This window comes from Theobroma cacao, chromosome 3 (genome assembly GCF_053813885.1).
Source record: "Theobroma cacao isolate CCN51 chromosome 3, ASM5381388v1, whole genome shotgun sequence".
Classification (NCBI taxonomy): Eukaryota; Viridiplantae; Streptophyta; class Magnoliopsida; order Malvales; family Malvaceae; genus Theobroma; species Theobroma cacao.
In genome coordinates, this window is record NC_142641.1 from 26962963 (window position 1) to 26986749 (window position 23787).

Here is a 23787-nt window from a genome sequence, read left to right on the forward strand (position 1 = left end):
TTATAGAGCTGGGCTTGAAAATTTAACTATGCATGTCACACAAAAATACAAGGCACAGATTTGATGCAAAACATTGCAAAAAGGCTTGTTTCCTGATTTCTACAACACTTTACATATATGTATATAGATAGTATACACAAACAACTTCTAAATCAATTTGCATCCACAATTGCCTATCGTTTCTACCAGCTCATGTGTTCCATGATAGTAGTGTATAAATCATTGTAAACTATGTATTCAAATCACTTATCAGTTTTGTAGCAACTCAAGCTTTCAACAAAAATAGTATAATTAATTACAAATCCATTTAAAAATCGCCTACCGAGGCTAACAACTCATGCTATCCATAATTGCATGTAAAGGAAATCGACAACGTTTATTAAACATATATCAATATATTGTTAATGGAACTTTTGAAATAGACACCCCATACTCACCTTACAATGGCGGGATATTACTTTACCACCAATATTTCCTAGAATGCTTACTTTATGTTGGCAGCAATAATCCTTGCTTTGTCAACTTCCTAACATCATTTCAATCCAATACCGTTAATAAGCCTGCTGCCAATATATTCCACATTTTCTATTCGCATTTAATTCTATATTCCCATATTTTATTCTTAAAAGATAACCATTTACACTTAATCCTTAGCATAAACTATGAATTACACAAACCCAACATCTTGTTTATGACTTCAAATGCCCACATCAATCTTTCTAATAATATTTATTGTCAAGCCCAACTTTATAAAATACTTGCCATGTCATTCATGTAATTGACAATATGCTTGCATACTAGAAAAGCCCTAAAAAATTGTAAAAAGTCGATAGTGTACTTAATAGTACAACTAAGTTGAATTAAGCCTTGAACTAGATCAAATGATGATTTTAAGGTGAAATTTAAAATTTTAAATTTCCAGAATAACTTAAAATGGTTATTCGGAGTTCGAGGATCTATTTTGAGTCAAATTGAAATTTTCATGATATGGGGGTAAAATGGTCATTTAACCACCCGAAGTTAAGATGTGAGAGTTAGATGAATGTTTTTACTAAGATTTACTATTTAGAACATAATTTGAGTTTGAGAAGTAAAAAAATTTAATTTCGACATTTTTTAAGCATAGGGGTAAAATAGTCATTTTGCCACCTCGGGGGGAAAATTATAATTTTACACCACCTAGCACTTGTCCAGCACATGGATTTTACCCAATATTATCATGGATAATTGAGGAAGTTTAAGTGGTGGAGAGAGATTTCTTAATGGGTAAGTATGACACATTGACCAATGGAATGGTGACATGTGTCAAGTTTATATCCATTAAATATTTGGCTTAAAAATCAGCACATAAATCAGCCCATTTCTCTTCATATGGCCGGCCAAAGGAAGAACAAAGAAAGAAAAGAAAGAACAAACCCTAGGTGGAGAATTTCAAGAGAAAAAGTGTGGAAAATAAAGGAAAACGAGTGAAAAAGGTAGGATTTCTCAATTTAAACTTGAAATCTATTTTCCTTAAGCGTTTCTCCTTATTTTCCATGGTTAAATTTCATGTTTTCATGGTGAATTCATGGATAGCCGATTGGGTATGGAGAAAGAATGATGTTGGATTGATTTGATTTCAAGTTATGTTAGTGTTTTTAGTTAGTTTACCATGTCTAGAAGCAAAACAACAAGAAAAGAATTCATTTTCCCCATCACCCATCAATGGTCGAACCTATCTTGTATTAAGTGAGGATGAATTTGATTTTTTATTTTAAGAGAATTGGTTAGAAAATGATGAATTATGGTGTGGAAAAGTAGTAGGAAAAATCACGGTGTTAATGCACCATTATTGACCGAAAATTCTAAGAAGAAAAGTGAAGATGGTTTTGCCAAATTTTAGGTTATTTGACTTGTGTTTGGTGAATTAAGGTATTGGAAAAGAAATGGAGCAATTTGGAGCTAAATTGGATGCGTTGGCCAATTAATCGGGTGATAAAACAAATTAGGCCAATACCGGGTTTAGATGGTCACCCGTGCGTTTTGCATTCCATATCATGCATTAATAGTCTAAATTAGTTTAATTTCAATTTAGTACCAATGTAGTAAGTTTCTCAATTTTGTGTTATGTCAAGGTGGTGAATCCTTTGATAAAGGCAAAGAAATTGTACTCGAGGATCAATAGTCGGAGTACTCTAAAAAATTCGACTTCTGAAATAGTGAGTAACCTTATCATCATTTTAATTACATAAATTGGTCTTTTTATTCCATTTTTTGTGAATTTTATGGAAAATGAGTTTAAATGGTTAACTTTTAGGTTTTATGAACAAAATGCGTTTAAATGAAATGATTTTATAAATTGTCTTGAAATTGAATGATGGCTTTGAAAATAAAGTAACTGGATACCACTTGATGTGTTGTAATTTATGGTTCTAATTGATGGCTTATGATAATGTGTTCGCATGACTGGCTGGAATTGTGGTTTGTAAACTGTATGAATTGTTCTGTTTTACATTTACAGGCTGGGTAGTCTAATATTAGTCATGTCATGCTGTCAAAATTTTATTATATGGTGGGTTTAGCTTGCTGTAGTGGGCGGGTTCTGTGCACCAGCCTATTAGAGGGGCACGAAATTCGATTATATATGTACCTCGGTCAGAGAGGCACGTAGGGTATCTCCTGAGGTATGGTTAGAGTTCACGTCACGTCGAACCACCTTGTGATGATGAACTTCGCTAACGCCAAGGAACGACTGTGTTTTTCAAACTAAAAATATGTTTATGTGTATACAAAATTATTTAACAGCCTTGGCAGACTTGGTTAAATGCCTCGGCCAAGGTATTCTCAAGAATGATTTTGGCAGGAGCCAAACTTTTAAGATACTCATAAGCCATGTTGATTATTTAAATGAAATGAATATTTATGTTATGAATTACATATTGAGATGGAATATTTTAATCGTCTCCATTTACTCGACTTTAGATATTTTGAATGGTGTTTGTTTACTCACTGGGATTTATAATCTCACCACCCTTATTTCCACCCATTTCAGGCTCAGTATAGGTTGTAGATAGCTGATATCGTCGAACGCTACAGTTGGTTTTACTTCCTCAAAAGCTGTAGGTTTGCAACCTTCGTTCATTTTTGTCAATTGGGGATCCACGTGTCAGTGTAAATTAAATTTTATACTTTGGTTATCTGTATTACAGTATGTATGAATTTATTTAGCTTTTACGCTACAAAAATTATTTACCGATAACTTTATAAATATTGTTTTATAAGAAAATAGAATATTTTGTTTAATATTTTTATTTTATTCTAACAGTCATAATTTCACTTTAAACGAATGTTTTAGACATCTAAATTTATTTTTGATTTTGAAATATGTGTTCTGCACTTATATACCACATTATTAGCTGGTATCGAATTTTTCTGAAAAAATGACCAAAATACCCCTGTGAGACAGAAATCAACTTTTTATTGTTTTAAGTTGGAAATAGCTTAAAATCTTTTAGAACATGATATTGGCAATGATTACTCATAGGGAAAAATGAGAAACTGATATTAAAGCCTTACGGGGTCTCGATTGGCATTTCGGGTAATGAGTGTCTATCGGGACATCACGATGGTTGTCACGGGCTCGAGGGGAGTACCGGGTTGTGACATTTATCATATTCAAACATTATTTTAATACTATTAATCATATATATGGTAGCAACTATAAATCCAATTTCACCTAGTAATTTCTAAGCTTACATGCACCATGATTTACATTTAACATGCTGCCACTAAGCACAATATCAATTCCATTCATGTTACACCAACATTCTTAACCTTTCAAATCTTTCACAACAACATATGTCCACAAATTTCACTTTTTAAGCTTTCAACTAGCATAATTGTTTCCTAACCATACTTAAGGCATCATACAATCATTTCACATTGCACGCCTTACCTTTGTGATGGATGGGATCTTGCATGCAACCTTAATATTCTTCCAATGCTCCAATCACCAAGCTGCCAACATTATGCACAATTATTTTCTTAATGATCTTAGCAACCGTAAGCCTTAAAATATAATATTATGCTTACCGTTTCTCTTTCACTTTGAATCTATCATGCCTCCACGAGTTTGGTGGCTTGCTGTCACTAAATCCTCTCCAATCAAGCCAATCTTTGTTGCCACAAAACATTTCTTATAGTTACCAACCCATTTTCAAAGAACATTCAAGCTAAAACCACAATCCTTACCTTGTTTCTTTTATATCTTGAAACCAAGCTTTACACCTCCATCAACACTCCACGATTTCTCTTTTGAATGTTAAAGATTCTTTGGGTGGTAAAATGTCCAGACTCTATAAGATAAAGGAAGGAAACCTCACGGTTTCTTTGGATCTTCCCCTAAAATCGAACCCTCCATTGGTTTCTCTCTTTTCTTTCTCTTTTTCTTTCTCTCAAGTAGAGTTTCTCAAAGCTTTCTCTTCTTCTTTTTCTTCTCACAATACATGCACACCTTCACCTTTTATTTTCATTTGGCCATTTCGCCAACCAATGGGTTTTCATGCACCAATTTCCATTCCTCCACATTGGTCCATTATCTATCCTCTCTTTGCTTCTCCATCTGCCACCTTCACTATCCATCTTTTCTTCCTTTATTATTTATTTCATGCACCACCTTATTCCTCTAATCCTATTTCATGCACCACCTTTACCCTATATTTTATTTGGTCATTCATTAATCTATTCAAGTCATATGCATCCCACATTTTGCTTTCCTTATTTAGCCACCCAATGCACCAATCTCATTACATGCAAATAAATTTAGTCTTATTCTTCTTTTTACTATACATGGTGGGGGTCCCACATGTTCCCCACTAACTTTCTCTTTTTTGCATGCTATAATTTGCATGTAATAGTGAATTCACATGCACATCTCATTATCCCACATAATCTAACTTTCCTTGGTTAGTTAATTTCCATGTAACTCCAAATGTTGAAACTGCACATAAGTCCTCAAACTTTTCCCTTTTTACCATTCAACCTTCCAAACTTTTTGTTCTTTACAATTTGGCCCTTCAAACATTTCTTTAATTCCAATTTCCTTCTATTTTCCTTCCTTAACACTTGTACAAACAAAATATAAAATTTGCACTTCTCCAAGGTGTCACCATAAAATTTAAATATATACTTACTCGTTCTTGCTTTATTTAATAAGGGCATGCTGGCCCCACTTATGTTATTTTTCTTCAAAATTCTTTCTTACTTCCTCTCCCTTACTTAGATTAGCCATATAGTCCTCCTTCATGACTAATTTCAACAGTAAATAAAATATTAATATTTTAAAATTATTTTATTAATAAAATATTATTTTATTTTAAAATTCTTCACTTGTTTCCTCGGGCCCCAAAGTGTCTTAGTTTGTCCCGATTCACTTCCAAGTCACATTTTAACTCACTATATCATCATTGATCAAAATATTATTATTTAAATATTATTTTCTTGCGTACAAAATATTTTACTCCAAAATATTCCTTTCACCCATCATTGCTTTTTGGCACTTAAATTTACGTCAATTGACCCTTCGTCTTGTCGATAAGGTCTTATTGGCTTTTATACGAGGGCACGAAATGTTATAGCAAAAATAATAACTGGAAGAGTAGAAGATTTTCAAGTGTATAGGCAGAGGTTTGAGTTTCAAAGTAGGTTGTTCCCCAATGAAGGGTTTAGAAGCCGACATCAAAGAAGCTAAAACATCTAGAGACTCAAATTGATGATTAGTTCTAAGTATGGAATGAGCATTTAACAAATTAAAGTATTCAATAAATTCAACATCATCTCTATCAGAATTAACAACTAAAAATGCTTCAAGATGATCATTGAGATATTCTTTTAAGAAAACACCTTGTGTAAAGTCATTTACCGCACTCACAGAAAAGCAATCTTCAGATGTCACATGCAATTTTAAAGATTTGAAAATATTAAATGTTACCTGTTGGTCTTGAACTCTCAAAGTGAGCTAACCTTTTTCAACATCAATCAAGGCTCTAGTAGTTGAATGGCCTCCCAAAGATGATTGGAATTTGCCTATCTTCTCCCATGTCAAGAATTATAAAGTCAATTGGAAAAATAAATTTATCTACCTTGATAAGAACATATTCAATAATTCCCCTTGGGTACAGATAAGAGCGATCAGCTAGTTGTAAAGTAACAGAGGTGGGTTTGCATTCCCCCAAACCAAGTTTCTCAAAAATTGAGAAAGGCATTAAATTGATACTTGCACCTAAAGCCTCAAAGCTTTTGCAAAAAATAAATTACCAATAGTTCAAGGGATTGTGAAACTACCTAGATCTTTGAATTTTAGTGGCAGTTTATTTTGGAGAATTGCATTACATTCTTCTGCAAAGAAGACAGTTTCAAAATCACCTAGCTTTCTTTTTTTGGAGAAGATGTCCTTAAGAACTTGACATAGTTGTGTATTTGCTGCAAAGCTTTAGCAAAAAGAATATTTATGTGTAATTTCTTGAAGACATTTATGAACTTCTGAAATTGCTTTTCAAGCTTTGGTTTTGGAGCCTTTGGGGAAAAGGTGGTGAAGGATGAATGACTTAAGGAGTTCCTTGATTGTCAACCTTTTCATCTTCTTTCTATTCCACTTCAATTTCTTTCTCACACAATCCTTCCTTATCAACATGTTCATTTGCAGATTCAATTGCTTTTTCATTCACCCCCTCAATTTCTTTTCCACTCTTTAAAGTGATTGCTTGGCATCGTTCCTTACCTTTAGGATTGATTTGTGTGTCACTAGGTAAAGAACCTTAAGGTCTATTGTTGATGGAATTTGCAAGCTATCCCATTTGGGTCTCAAGATTTCTCAAAGAGGCTCCCTGACTTTGAATTATAGCATCAGTCTTTGATATATATTGCAAGAAAAGTTCTTCCACATGGGACTTCTTTTTAGGAATTGGTGGTCTAGCTTGTTGTTGAAAACTAGGAGGCATGATGGGTTTTGGATTTGAAGGCCGTTGTAACACCCCGTGACCTAAAACGATAGTTAATATGACTTTAAGGACAAGATTAAGCCCAATTGAGGTTAATTAAGGAGTTTATGAGGGTAAAGAATGATAAGATTAAGCCCATGTCATCGTTATGGAGTAAAAAGGAGCGACGGAGCTAAACTAGGACAAATTAAAATGTTTTCGAACCTCGAAAGCCAGATGAAAAATTTTAGAATTAAATAATAATTTATTAGTAAAATATTATTAAAATAATATTGAGATATTTCTATTGTGAGTGATGGACAAACTCACATAATTTGAGCATTTAACTTAAGTGGGGGAGTTATAATATAATTTTGATGATTTGATGAATAAAATATTATTTTATTGATTCTAGAATATTAATTTAATGAGTATAAATTTTAGTGATATAAGTATTAATAATAGTATATGTGAGTTTGGAAAGAATGGGGACATGGAGAATTAATGGAGATAATAAGGATATGTGAGATAATGAAATGTGCATGTGGATTCACTATTACATGCAAATTATGTCATGTAAAAAGGAGAAAGTTAGTGGGAACATGTGGGACCCCCACCATGTGAAGTAAAAAGAAGAATAAGAATAAATCCTATTGCATGTAATAAGATCGGTGTATTAGGTGGCGAAATAAGGAAAGAAAAAGGTGGGATGCATGTGACTTGAATAGTTTAATGAATGACCAAATGAAATATAAAGTAAAGGTTGTGCATGAATTATGATTTGATGAATAAGGTGGTGCATGAAATAAAGAATGAAGAAAGAAAGGATGAGGTAGTGAAGGTGGTGGATGGAGAAGATAAATATTGGGCCACTGAACAAGGGAGAAAATTGGTGCATGAAAATTGAGTGGGTGATGAATTGGTCTAATGAGAAGTGAGGAATAAAATAAAGAAGAAAAAGGTAGGGAAAAGCTTGGGGAACCTGTGCCTTGGAGAGGAAAAAGAAAGAAGGGATTGGCCTTGAGGGCTCCACCCGAAAGGAAAGCAAAGAGAAATAAGAAAAGAGAAAGGAAAGGAGAAAAAGAGAGAGGGGTCGGCTTGGAGAAATAGGAGAAAAATCGAAAGGTTTCCTCCCACACACCATTGTTGAAGCTTGAATGAAAAAAAAAGTTCGTGGCTCGATCTAGTGATTCAAGGACAAGGAAGGTAAAAGTTGTCATTTTGCTTGAATGCATGCCTTGTGAGCTAGTTGTGATGTGAGATTGTGCTTGTGGTAGCAAGGATCTTTAAGGATTCAAAGAACTGGGTGCATGCATGTTGGTTAATCTTAGAAGTATGGTGATTTAAACCAAGACAAATGATGGGTAAGTGTTTTAAACCTTGAGATTATAAGTGGCAAGGAAAAAAATGAAATGTGTATTGATTATTTATGCTTGTGGCAGCAATGGTGACTGAGGTTGTGCGGAGTTATTTAGTTGCATGTGGAATTCAAGGTAAATCGGAAGGTAAGCGTGTAATGTGGGTATGTTATGTTATATTCGATTAGTTATTTGAAAGTTTATAAATTGCATGTTAGATTATTGTGAATGATAAGGGTGAAAAATGTGAAATTAGATTAAAGATTCATTGATTAAAGTGCTACCCATATATGTATACAATTGAATAAAAACATGAAAGTAGACATAATGAGAGAGGTTGGCTATTGTGAGAGATTCTTGAAAATAAAGAGAACTAAGAATATGGTATATAGGGCAGCAAATATGAGCTGAATTGTGGTGACATTTACCAAGTATATTAAGTTTAATTTGCTGCTAGAAAGTGTATAAGTGAGGAAGGATTGCTATGGTGGTGTACTGGTGGAAGTGATGGGTGACCGGCAAGTAAAATTAGCTAGAAACGCACCCAATCAATGGCGAAATAACATCCCGCCACTGTGAGGTGAGTAGGGGTTGTTTATTTTTAAAAGTTCCATAAATTATAAAGATATACGCATAATAAATGTTGTCGGTTTTCTTCAAATGCAATTTTGAGTAGCATGAGTTGTAAGTTCCGGTAGGCGATTTCTAAATTGATTTTCAATTGGATTTTACTCACAATTGTGGGTAGCATATGTTGGCAGAATGCTAGGCACTTGTGGATTCCATGTTTTTAAATGTTTTTTATATATATAAGCCATATATGTAAAGTGTTTTAGAAATTGAGAAACGAGCTCTTTACCCCAATTTATGTCAAAACATGTTGTACTTGTCTTTACGATGTGCATTCATGAATAAGCTTTATGTTCACCATGCTTGATTTAATACTTAAACCTCATGCAAAGGTTTTACATGGTGAATTCTTACAAACGGATTTATAACATTGCCATGGTTTGTTTTTGAAATGGGTTAGTAATAAGCTTTTAAAAACCCAAATTTGGTTATAAATGGTTTTGTCAAACCAAGAAATTTAAGACTAGGTCGAATGTCACATCAGAATAGTGTGACCTTTGTACACAAGTGAGCTCTAGCTAAAGAACCTTTAGGTCATCGATGGGCTATTAGATGTGGCTAGACCTTGGTCTGTGATATATACGTGGCAAGGCCATGGGTTGATATATGTGGCTAGGCCATGAGTTGATATACGTGGTTGAAACCACATGACTTCTTCGATGTTGGCCAACATCGTCAAGACTGCCATGGCTGTGGGAATCTGGTGGAAGAGAGCCTCCCGGATGTTATTACGTGGAAGCGGGTCCACGGGTTGATTATTTATGATTACCTACTCGAGAGTGATATCTCTTTGGGTTTTCAAATATGTATTATTTCACATGGTGATAAATACCGATTTTCTGCAACTCCCTTATTTATATGATGGTTTTGTGTTTAATACCTCAAGTATGAGTTCATTCATATTCTTGTATATAAGCATTGACATTGCTTGATTTTACGGGAGCATGCGTGCTTATGTTAGTTTGATTTTAAGTAAAGGACATTAAATGATTTCATCAGTAGAAATCTTTTAATTGCACCAATTTTAATATATTACATGAAATGGTTACTTTGTGTCACAATTCTTTGGTATTTTATGTAAGGCACAAATGTTCCATTTGAGTTTAAATTGCTTATATATTTGTATGTTTTTAATAGTCCAATTTTGTATCCCTAGCTTGTTTCCCATCTACGCCCTGCTCATGGAGCCGATGATCACTAAATCTGTGAGACTCACTGTCACAACCTGGAACCTCCCTCTGGCCCATGACAACCGCCGCGACGTCCCGATTGACATTCATTATCCGAAATACCAATCGAAACCCCGCAAGGCTAACGAATCAGTTTCTTGCCTTTCCTGTGAGCAATCGTTGTTAAATATCGAGTGTTAAGAAAATATACACTATTTTAGATCGAAAACAATCAAAATAAAATTTTCTCCACATAGGGGTATTTTGGTCATTTTTACTAGAAAATTTCGAAACCTGATAAAGATACAACGTATGGTAGAAAAATATCCACTACCGATTAAAAATAAATTTTTGTAATCTAAATCATTCATTTAGAGTGAAAAGTTGGCTAATTAAACTAAATAAAAATATTTGATAATATATTTCATTTTCTTATAAAACAATTTTTATAGAACTATACATAAATAATTTTTGTAGCATGAGAATAAAATAAATTCATACATACAATAATTTACAAAGTTATAATGTACAATAATAATTACAATGACAAGTGGCCCATAAATACACCCAGTATTGGTGATAGTAACCTACTATCTGTGGGATAGAGGGGTCAACTGGAATCCTCGATAAAATCGGATATCTACAAGCTACCACAGGCCTGAAATGTTTGGAAAAGAGGTGGGTGAGATTTTGCAATCCCAATGAGTAAACAGACATTATCATAAATATCTAAAGACGAGTAAAATGGAGGCAAGTTTAAACAACAAATCACAAACCATTTCATAGGGTTTTCAATTTCTTTCTTAAACCATAAAACATTTGTAAGTTACCAAAACAGTTGTCAAGGCTTATAACCTTTATTAAAAACATGGCTCAAGCCAAAATCTAGTCCTCAGGGATACATTGGCCGAGGCATCTAACCGAGTCTGCCAAGGTTGTTAAGATATTTACATGTTAAACACATTCTAGTTTTGAAAACAAGCCGTTCTTTGGCGTTGGCCGAGTTACACATTAACGTGGGGGTTTGACGTGAAGTGAACTCTAACACTACCCCGGGAGTTACCCTCCTCGCCTCTACAACTGGAGTAACTATGAAACTGGGTTTACCGTGCCCTTCTAATAGGCAGTCCACGGAAACCCATCACTGTAGTGACTAACCCACCAATTTTAATAAAATTTCGACAGTATAACGTGGTTTTATTTATTTACCCAGCCTGCATAGTAAAAACAACTTACATTTATTCCCAAGGCAATTATAAAATATAGCCACATATACTCATATATCATAAGCCATTCATAGTAAAATATATATATTTCAAAATAATTGACAGCCTCCAATTACTCAATTTCATAATCAACACAATATATTTTTATTTGTCACATTTATTTCTAAAACATCAAAAATCTCATTTTAATCTCATTTTTATTTCATAAAATCCATGAAGAGCATTTAAAAATAAACTCTAGATAATTTACAATAATAATAGGTTTACTCACCGTTTGTACAGATGAAATGCTTCCTAGGTGCCCCGATCACTGTTGGTCGGGTACGACTTCCTTGCCTTTACTGGAAGGCTCTCCTCCTAGACACATTGCAAAATTTACCCAATTCACCACATCGATGCTAAATCACTATATAATTGACTTAAATCCTATACTAATGCATGGTATGAAATGCAATAGCCTAAAACGGCTTAAACGCGATATTAACCTATTTTTGGCACTTTACTCGATAAATTGCTAACGCGCTCCATTTTAGCTCTAAATCATCCCATTCTCTCTCCAACATTTCTAACCATTAAATATCAGCCAATAACCTTCTAGAATCACCAAAATCAGTTCATTTTTCTCCTTGAAAAATTCGGCCAAAAATGGGACATTAACTCGGTAAATTTTTTACTTTGTTTTTCTATCACATTTAACCATTTTTCATCATTTTCTCTTCATTTATCTTAGAATAGAAATCAGATCATCATCATTGTACCTCATTGCAGATTCGGCCAAGGGTGGGTATTGTGAAAATTTAATGCTTTCTTGCCCAATTTAATTTCTAAACACATTTAAGTAATTAAAACTATCAATTTAACTAAAAATCAAAACCTAAAAATTTCAATTTTTCCCCCCTTGATATTCGGCCAGCCCTTGATGTCACTTTTAGATCTCTCTCCTCAAGCATGCTAAATGGAAACAAAGGCATAGGAAAGGTAGAAATCAAGCTAAAGTCGAAAAATCTTGCCGTTAGACTCGTAAACGGGCGAAAAACGCGAATTCCCTTTAGAATTTTCTTGTTTCTCTTTGGTTTTTCTTTTTTTCTTCCTTTCCTCTCTATTTTCTCTCTTGTTCTCCCTTATGGCCGGCCATCACTTAAAATGGGGTTTAAATAGGCTGACTTTTCATGAAAATAATATTAAATTTCATCCTACAATTCCTATTTGAACTAGTTCGAGGTTAAATCAACTCAGGTGTACCGTTAGGTACGATATCGGGTTTCGTCTATTCTTAGGTGCTTTCTTAGCATAATAACATGCTACTTAGTGCATGTATGTCATGACATGTGTTTATAGGATCGGGTTTTACACTCACCCCCTTATCTTCCCTTTTTTGTAGATAAATGATCAGGTCGCGTGTACTGCCTCAGTATATTTTCACTCGTTGCTATGTAGGTAATGGCATCTCTTAGACTTCCACTCCGAGTTGCTCCACTGCATAGAGGTCATGTTTGTGTAGGATGGTCGATTGTGTAAAAAAAAATTAGTTTATCAGAATTGTATCACCGAACAACCTTGATGTTGTGTATCGAATGCTAAGTGTGATGTTTGAATGTGTTTTGAAATTTGTTAGATTTGGAAATTGATATCTATTTGCCGATTTTAATTGAAGTTTCCTATGTGGTTTAAGTAAACAATCATATTTATACAAGTGAGTAGAATTTTTAATAGTTGTCACAAAGCGGATTGTTATAAGGAAATCTAAGTTGATTAATTTATGCATTAAAATGTTCGATTTAATTAACAAGAATCTCAACTAAGGCTTGTTTGGGATTTGGGGGGTTTTCCCGCAAGTCTCGAACGGTGGTATCGATCGAGAATAAGGCCGTTATAGCCCTGCATTGTTGTTCCATGAAAAGTTGGAGTGGTTTCTCCAACCAGGATTATAGGTATTGGAATATGGGTTATTCTAGTGTCTATTGAAGTTCCCCATAAATTGGACTGATTCAAAATTGTATGGACATTGATCATTCGAATGGCCATCTCCACACATCTCATAGATTACAAATGAATTTTGAAATCCATGACCTCTTAGTGTGTCAAACTTCTTGGACAGTGCAGCCACTTTTGTTGCCACTTGAGAAGTTAAGGTGCTAAGTGCATCAATTTCATAAGCTTTAATAGCTTTTCTTGGACTAGACCTCTCTGAAGGTTATTGATAATTATTTAAGGCCATCTTTTCCAACAAATTATAATCATCTTCAGCATTCTTACTCATTAATGCCCCACCAGCAACAACATCAATTGTGGTTTTTGTTGAACCAATCAGCCCATTGTAGAATGTCTGCACTTGCAACCAATCAGGAATCCCATGATGTGGACAGCTTCTCAATAGTTCTTTAAATCTCTCCCATGCTTCATACAAGGATTCACCTTTAAATTGTGTGAATGAAGTGATATCATTCCTCATCTTTGTAATGTTGGTAAGCAGGAAGAACTTTGCTAGAAACTTTTGAGCAAAGTCCTCCCAAGTAGTAATAGATCCATTGGCAGTGAACTAAGCCAGCTCTTCGCTGTATCCCTTAGAGACAGTGAAAACAATCTCAATTTAATGGCATCATCAATTACTCCATTGTATTTAAAGATATTGCAAATCTCTAAGAAATTCACCAAATGAGAATTAGGAACATCATTGGGTAACCCACCAAACTGGACTGAAGACTGAATCATATGAATGTAAGCTGGTTTAATTTCAAAATTATTTACATTGATAGAATGTCTCCTAATGCTTTGGTGCAAACCTTGCAAGCGAGGAACAACATAATCTTGTAGTGCTCTATTTGCTTTTGGAACCAGATTGATGGCATTATTGCCATTGTTGTTGCTATCCTCAACCATTGTCTGATTTAAAGATGTAACTTGAAAATTTTCCCTTCGATGTTTTCTGAAAGTTCTTTCGATCTCAAGATCAAAAGGAACAAAATTCAAGTTGCTTCTTCTTTGCATACAATGGCCATTGATATCGGCAAGCAAACAAAATCTAATATTAAAACAATAAAAATAAAATTTGAAGTAAATTTCTTGGTACTAATATTAGTAAAAATTATAGAAACAATTCCATAGCAATGATGCCAAAAACTTGTCAGTTAAAATTCTACTACGCTAGTATACATATGAATAGACAGTATATAAGCAAGTAGAGTATCAATCCCATAGAGAATTGATCAAAAATTTTACTAAGTACTAAAATTATAACAATTTATTTGTATCCAACCAATCAAAATTAATTAATTAACTAAAACTAATTAACCAAAATTTAAACTAAAAAGAAAAAAATCAAAGTAATAGTAATTTGGGTAAAAATTAAATCAAGCAAGCCTAGGATTACAATAACCCTCACACTTCATCTAAATCTTAACTCTCTTGTCAAGACCCAAATTTCGAGCCATGACTGGCGCATGGGCCCAATAGGTATAGCCCACTAAGCCCAAGCAAGCCTATTTATATGACTTGTACATTTTTCCATCAAAAGTTCCTAATGTCACATTTCATAATTCCAATTCAAAATAATGCTAACCATTGCCAACTCATAGTGGCATTACCAATCAAAATATGCATCTTAATAATTTAGAAAGGGTTTGTTTTTACACAACAAAAAGGATACTCGACTTCCAGCGGAGAGACCTGGGTGAAAGTATAGCTACTGAATGCCGAGATACCTACCAAGGAGACGAATCTACAAGGACACCTCGACCTAGTTACCGATTGCCTTCTAATCTGAAAACATAAAGCTGAAAATAGTGAGTATAAACCCAGTGAGTGAACAAAGGAAGAGAACAAGCAAAAGATAAGAAAAGTTTAAAGAAATCATGATGCACTTATTTTAAAAAACAATAAAATTTAGTTTAGTTCTTATTAAAACCCCTCATTAAACCCTTAATTGGTTAATCACTTGATGATGAAGGATCCATGCATAACAAAGAATTTGAAGAGTGAAAACTTTAGTAGCATTCAAGCAAGTCAAGTGAAATGACTGATCCTCACTGTAGTGGAAAGGCATTCTCACTAAAACATCTCATTTCAAACTTAATTAATTAATTCCTTGATGTTGGAAGTCCATGATCAACTATGATGTTAAAGAAGTGGAAAATATGGTAGAAACCAAACAAGGTAGCAAGCACGAGATAAGGTTTCTCGCTACAGCGAAACCATTCGTAGATATCTCGCTGCAACGAGATAATATTCTCGCTACAACGAGTTATAGGACTACAGCCAGCCACCCAACTCAAGAGTTTCTCACTACAGCGAGAAACAGAACACCAAGAAGAAAGTTCTCATTTTATTAAGAAAAGGCCATTCAACTGCAATGACAAAATCAACTTGAAAATACTTAACAATTTCAAAGGTTCAACAAGCAAGATTTCACATACATTACAACCATGTACCATATTCATGAACTTTGTATTGCATAAATATATATATAAATATATACATATATAAACACCAATACCACAACTGCCTCACCCAACTCATGTGCAACCCCCACATCGCGCACATAGCTAGAGTCATCATGTGCATCCACCACATCGTGCATAACTAATACCGCCGTGTGCATCCCCCATATTGCGTACAGGCAATATCATCATCCACACTCCTACACCCGTCATCACCGGCATGTGCATCCCCCACATCGTGCACACGCACGGTTGTATTTATTACACAATATTAACTATTGATACACAATATATATATATTAGTAGCCTATAGGAGCACAAGGATTCATCATATTGCACACTCACCACATAAAACGTTTTAATAAAAGCTTGTTCGCATGCATAATCTTTAAGGAAAAATCAAATAAAAATCATTCACATGTTTCATCCAAATACCAATACATTTCCCAAAATATTTTAAATGCAAGTTCACTCACCTTGGTGGATTTGTAATTGAATTTCTTTACAAAATTCTTCCAAGCTAATAAGGGAAATCACTCCTTCTCTCTCCACACCTCCAACTAGTGAGTGAATGTACTTAAGAAAGACTTTTGAAGGCTGTTGAGGTGTAAAAGTGGAAGAGCATGAAAAACCCTAAGAAAGGGTGTAGAATAACATGAGAAATAAAGTTAATTTGGGGAAGTTTTAAAGGTTTCAAAGGATACTTCCATGAAAGGTGCAAAGAAACATGAATGGAGAGGAGGATAGGAGAAAGAAAAAGAAGATAAGCTACTAGAAAACTGAAGAAAAGCTGGTAGAGATTAGATATTTATAGTTAAAGTTTATCCAAACTCCACTTCAATTACGAAAATGCCCTTAACAAGTAGGCTTTGTCTTCCTCCAATACTTTGTACAATCTTTTTACTCTTTTAACACTGAGACAAAGTCCATAATAGTCTAGAAATACTCGCGTTCATGAAAACTTAAATATTTTGACCTAAGATGAAAAATGACCATTTCACCCCTACCTTGGAAATCATCATTATTTCTATTTCTTTAATCATTTTATCCTTATTTTAATCATTCATTGATGCCTTAGGCCTACTTAGGCCTTAATAATGTTTGAAAGCGTACTTTTAGGGGATCACTAAGAAAATGACCAAATTACCCCTAGTTCGTGATATCGCTTCAACTTCTAGCTACGAGTTTATAAAGATCAAGGTCTCACATCTCTTCCTTGACTTATTTCAATGGGTTGACTTGAGAACTTAGAGCCCTTAATTATTTATAAGGGCCTCCCGACTCATCTTATAAAAATATCTATTTTAACCAAGATGCTATATCCCTATGTAAATTGAAATTAAAACAGATTTATTAAGTTCAGGCTCTAATCTAGCTACATATGGCCTATAGATATATCTCTATCCTATACGCCAATCAATTAATATGATCATATACTATCTCAATTTTAGTCTACGTTAAACTCCCTTTCCCAAGTTTGTTTAGGTTCCTAAGTCAATTTAATTAGTGATCAGGCAATTAAAAGCATTAAGAACAAATTGGAATAAACAATTCAAATCCTATTAAAGATAAGCAAGAAAGAGATTAAAAATTTAGATTACATATGAGTTCGATTGCAATCCCAAAAAAAGAAAAGTAGCTACTCATAATTGCAAAGATAAATAACATTATATATAATTAAACCATTCAGAGTAACAGAAAAAATAAAGGCTAAGGAAGAAACAAAACAAATATTTGTGGCTTTGCTTTGCAAGTTTCAGCCTTCACTTTGTTGGTCCCAAGTAAATGTTCTAGAGGGGGGTGAATATCACTTTTTTGGCTCTTACTGAAATTGACTTCTAGTTGGGGACAAATGCAAGATAAAAGAAAGATTTAAAGATGAATGAAAAACTAAAAATAGAGTAGATAATCACACAAGAATTTATAGTGGTTTGGTCCAAAACCTACATCCACTACCTTGATTTTTCAACCAAGGATTTTCCAAACCAATCACTATGAACGGTGAAATTCTTAAGCTTTCACCAAGCTTTTATAATGGCTTTTACCAAACTCAGCCAAAACCTTTCACAATGGTCTTTACCAAGATCAACCACAACCCAACAACTAACTTTTCTAGGCTAAGTTAGAACCTATACACTCAATCAAGCAATTGAAGCTTGAATAAATTCCCTTAGAGTGTCTCGCACACTATAAGAATACAAGGAGAATAGAAATAAAGGTGTACTATGATCATTGACTTGATCTAAGTGGTACAAAGTGAAATGCTTGAATCTTTTACAAGGATAGGAGTGAAGTACATAAAGTATGCTGAAGGTTTTGCAATTTTTAAGCTCTTTTTGGACTTGAAAGTCTTAATTACATTTTTGGCAGTTGAGAGCCTCTTAAATATTTGAAGAATCAGCTCTAATAGGTATTAGGAAGTTTTTGACCGTTGGAAACAGTTTGGTGGCAATTTTGGCCCGTTAATCTGTCTTTTAGTGCTCGATTCAAATTTTTTGATAGAATTATCTTAGTTGACTAACTGCGCTCTTAGTCAATTAAGTTGTCTCTGTCTTCTGATTCTAGTTTTTGGCTACGAGCATTTAGTCGACTGACTTCCTTCTTAGTCTATTAAGTTGCTTTTGTCTTGTATTCTAGATTTTTAATAGTAGGCTCTTAGTCGACTAACCTACTTCTTGGTTGACTAAGTCTTCTCTGTCTCTTAATCCTCTTGAGCCCACCAATCTTCTAATTTGAATTTTAGTTAACTAATACCCTTCATTATTCAACTAAGAGGATTCTGTTTTGTTAATCAATTGTGGCTCCTTATTCATATGATTTTTGATATGTGCCTTTGAATGATTGATTTATTCTTGGCATACAGTTTTTGTCGTGCACACTCAAGTAGAGATATTAGACACAAATGAATGGGAATGTTTTATTATTATCAAAAACTAATGGAGCCAACAATCTCCCCTTTTTTGATGATGACAAAACATTCTTGGATTAACAACATAGTGTCTATTGGTTCTTATTTGTTTTACAGAAAATAGAGGTTTTCCTCCCGCTAAGTGTGTGCCCCCCCTTAATGTGTGCATATTTTATTATTCATTTCACCAAGTTTTTTATTTATGTCATACAGCTAATGATATTATATATTCAGAATATATTTATGCAGACATATAGAGTGATCAACAATAAGTGGCTGGTTGACAGAATATCATCAATATTTCAACTAACTGTCTGTCATCAACATATTGTTATCAGATTTTATTTATGCCATTGATCATCCAATAGATATAGCATAATCAACATCCAAATACATTTTCAACAAAATTCCACTCACAATATCATGACAAAAATTAATTATCAGCACAACAGCCCAATATCAGCACCAAATCTTTAAACAACAGTAATCAAAATACCATAAACATCAATAACAAATTTAAATGTTTAACCTTTAGAAACAAATTCATATAAGTAGCTTAACAGCATCCCATTTTCAACACAATAACATAAACAACAAAGTTAAATTCAGATGTTGAACTGTCAATAGAACAAAAAATAACAAAAAAATAAAAACATTATCATTATTTTGTTCTTAAGTGGCCTCTAGATCATTTCTACTTTCTTTCTCCCTTAGACTTTTCTATAGTTACTCCCCTTTTTTGTCAACATCAAAACCAAAGGGTGTTCAATCAGATTCTGAAGAGGTTGAAGGGGTGGACTCATTAGTGCCATAGAAGACATTAAGGGGTTTAGGTGGTGGTATTTTGGGTCAAGCTTCAGGGGATTGGTCTCAAATTTACAGTGTATCTTCTGCAAAGGAAATGGCTGAGGGTTCGGCTTTTTTTGCTATCCTAAAGGACTTTTTTCTCTTGAGGAATTTTGTTTCTATGGCCATGGTCTTCCTTCATTTACTAAGTGGTTTAGGTTGCTCTTGTGTTGGTGTTGCAGCTTTTCCTTTGTCTTTTTTAGATTGGGCAGTTTGCTCTACAGTGTGCATTAACTTAAATGCTTGCTTCTAAGCTTTAGCCTTTGCTGCCTTGTTCTCTACTTGTTCTTTTTGAACCATTTGATGAAAAACATCCATTATTGATACTTCCTCAAAGTTAGGGGGTGATGTCTGTTCTGGTTGAGGTTCATGATGGGATGGAGAATTTTTAAATGAGCCAAGCACTTCAGTGCCTTGATCGGGTTCATCTTTGTTCTGAGGCTCAAGAGTGAAAGATTTTCTTGGTTGATCAACTTCTGGTTCAAGACCCTCGGCTTGAATGATAGGACTTATAGCCTGAAAAATGGAACCTTCTGTGAGACCCCAACCTTTATAGGCTTGTAACTAAGCATAGATGTAATAATACGAGCCAAGGGTAGTTTTGTCATTTTCTCTAATAAGCTCCCAAAGTAAGTTTTGAACAATATTATGGCCTAAGTAGGCTTAAGGCATAAATGGATGGTGAAATTAGGGGTACAATGGAAAGAAAACCAAAATTTCGACTATTTTCACTATAGGGGCAAAATGGTCATTTTTCACCTCGGGTTACAAATTTATGTTTTCGTGAACCTGAGTATGTCTAGACCATTATGGACCTTGTCTCAGTGTAAAAGAACAAAAAGATTGCAAAAAAGATTGGAGGAGAATAAGTTAATTGGCGGAAGGGCATTTTTGTAATTTTAAGGGAATGGATAAGATTGGCTATAAATATCTTGAATTTCCAGCAGCTTCTAGAGATTTTCTAGTAGCTGGTCTTCTTCTTCCCTTCTCCTCTATCACATTTTTTCAATTCCTCCATGGGAGTTTTCTTCAAGCTTCCATAACTTTCTTTCTCTAGCTTCAATTTTTATACTTTTGGTGCACCCTTCCATAAACCCTTGTGCTATTTCATCCTCTCACTTTAAAACCCTTGATAAATCTCATTTCTAGACTTTTTCTCACTAGCTGAATGTTCTAGAGAGAGAAAAGAGAATTACCCCATTGATTTGGAAGCAATTGGAAGAGAATTTGAGTACAAATGAGCCCTAGGGTAAGTAATGAATTAAGCTTGGTTTTTAGTTGCAGAAAATGGCTAGTAATTAGGATTTATGAACTGTTTTATTGTTGACTATGTTCATTACTTTTTAGTGGTTAAGATAGTGAACATAGATAGCCATTTAACGTGGCAATTGAAAGCTAGTTAAGAGATAGCTTTTAGGGTTCATAGTGTGTAAATTGACCTATTGCTTATGCTAATGTGATCCTAGGTTCTAAGGAAGCCCCATCATCTCATTTGGACAATTAGGGGAGTTGGAGTCATTTAAAGGCTCTACAATCAATTGGTGAGTGGATTGCCTTCAAAACTTGTTTTGGGAAATATAATGTATTTGCCACCGATTTGAATGAATTATCAAGTTTTTCATAAAGACAAGTGCCTTGGGAACAAGCTTTTGCAAAATGGTTTTATATGGTGATATGTGAATGCTATGGATTCATGCACTATTGTAGTATGATGATATATAAATGTGTGTATTGTGCATGATGAATGATATTGTGTATAATGACTGTAATCGTGTGTGTGCACGATGTGGGGGGATGCACATGCCGGTTAGGATGGTGGCGTGAGAGATGGATGACGATAGTGCCCGTGTGCACGATGTGAGGGGATGTACACGATGGCACTGATTGTGCATGATGTGAGGGGATGTACATGAGCCGAGTGTGTTTATGATGATGTTGATGTTTATCTATGTAATTATGCATATCTAGACTTATGAAATGAAAACTTATGAATGTGATATATGATTGACATATATGAGAAATTTGATACATTGTACTTTGGGAATTTTCATGTGTTGTATGTTGGTTTTGTTGGTTTAGCAGGATGGCCTTTTTGTTGAGTGAGGGGAAACTTTTCTCTTGTTGCTCTGAATTTCGCTGCAGTGAGAAACTCTGGGGTTTGAGAACCTTCACCAGAACTGGTTCTCGTTGTAGCGAGAATGTATTTTGCTGTAGCGAGATAGTCACCGTAGCTTCTCGCTGTAGCGAAAAAAGGAATCTCGCTGCAGCGAAAAACTCTCTGTTTCATCAGCGAAATTTTGCTGCAGTGAGAAACCTTTTGTTTCTGGGTTAGTATTTCGCTGTAGCGAAAAACCTTCTATTTTGGTCTCTTATCTTGTCCAATTGCTGCCCTATCTTTCACTTCTTTGCTACCATATCGGAGCATGGACTTCCAACATTAAGGATTAAATGAGTTAAGTTTAAAATGGGGAGGTTTAGTGAGAAACCCTCGGCCAGTTGAGAAACGCTCGTTCTGCTAATAACTAAATCCCAACATCGCTGCAGCGAATATTCGTTGTTGTATTTGACTTGCTTGTGTAATATTGAAGTTTCATTCTTCAAATGGTTCGTTATGTATGGGTCCATGATTTTCAAATGATTAATCATTTAAGGGCTTGATGAAGGGTTTTTAATAAGAATAGAAACAAATTGCATTGTTTTGAAAAGAGTGCATCATGATTTCATTAAAGATTCCTTATGGTATGCTTGTTCCCTTTCTTGTTCACTCACTGGGTTTATACTCACCATTTTCAACTTCATGTTTTCAGATCACGAGGTAGCCGGTAACTAGGACAAGGTGTCCTTGTAGACTTGTATCCATATTTTGGTAGGTGTCTCGGCATTCAGTAGCTGTACATTCGTCCGAGTCCCTCCGTTGGAAGTCGAGTATTCTTTTGTTGTGTATAGACGAACCAAATGTAAATTATTAGAATACATGCTGTAGACAATATATGTATATTTTAAATAAGTAATGCCAATACAAGTTGGCAATGTCTATCACCATTTTGATTTAAAGTTATAAATTATTACTTAGCAAAATTTGATGGAATGATGAGTAGGATAAATAGATAGGCTTGCTCGGGCTTAATGGACTACGTCTATTGGGACCTTGCGCCTGTGATGGCTTGAAATTTGGGTCATGACACATTCTGCATGGAAGGCAGGACCTTTAGCAGCCTGTCTTGCTGGTGCTTGGCTTGGAGTAGCAGAGGTGTCTGCAACAGCAGGTTCATAAGTCGATTTCTCTTTTCCTTTCATCACATTTTCAAGTTCTTCCAACTTTTCTTCAATTTTCTGCATCCTCACAACTTGGTCTATGAGCTTTCTATCAATTCGCATCAGCAGATTCAAAACCATTTCATTTGAGAATTGGGAGGGGGCTGTTTCTAATTGAGCAGGGAGAGAAGATTCTTCTCCTAGAGTCACCTTGGGAGTTTTAACAAACTTTTCTCCATCAAGTTTGTACCCCATCTTAGGCAAACTTCCAAGATAGATAGCTTGGTCCCTACTTTTTACTTGATCATTCTGATACCTAGAACTCCATATTCCCTTCTTCCTAATGAGTCAGGTGATCACATTTCCATATGGAAGATTTATTTTATCAATTTGACAGGTTTTCCTCATCCTCTCAATCATAAATCTACCTAAGTTGAGTGAAACACCGCTAAAGGCATGCTCGATCAACCACATGTCTTGAAGGCTGACATAGCTAAAGCTTCGACTTCTTCCATGAATATTTGTAGCAATGAAAGAATGAAGAATTTTAATTTGAGGGCTCTTGATTAGACCGGTATTACTTTTGGATGAATTTTTTCTTTCTTCCATTTGATTATCTCCCACAAAGATGAAGGGTCATAATTCTTAGGGATTTCATAATCACCCTCCTCACGTTTAATTTTAAGCAGATTTCCTAAATCTGCAACAGTCACCGCAAACTCTTTCCTATTTAAGAAGACATTCAAACCATCATTCAGGAAATCATTAGGATCCTTAACCACAAAGGCAAACACAATGTTTTTCTTCTTTTTTTGAATTTCTACTTGAGGACTCTCTTCCATTGGTCGTTTGCCCTTATTCTTTTCTAGAATTTCTTTAGACAGGGAGGATTTTGCCATTTGGTTTTGAGATGTTTTCTAGCTTGGGGTTTTGTGGGTTTGAGAGGAAGGAGTTTCAGTTTAGAAAGGGTCGGTTTTTGATGAGACAAAATGAAGGGAAAATG

The 23787-nt window shown here is 34.6% G+C and overlaps 1 non-coding gene across 1 annotated transcript; it reads left to right on the forward strand.

The window, feature by feature from the left end:
- The first annotated feature begins 13687 nt into the window (after nt 1-13687).
- Nucleotides 13688-13794, forward strand: LOC148763663 (small nucleolar RNA R71). The gene has a single exon (XR_016025642.1). It is a non-coding gene; the product is annotated as a small nucleolar RNA R71 (small nucleolar RNA).
- Nucleotides 13795-23787: the final 9993 nt, after the last annotated feature.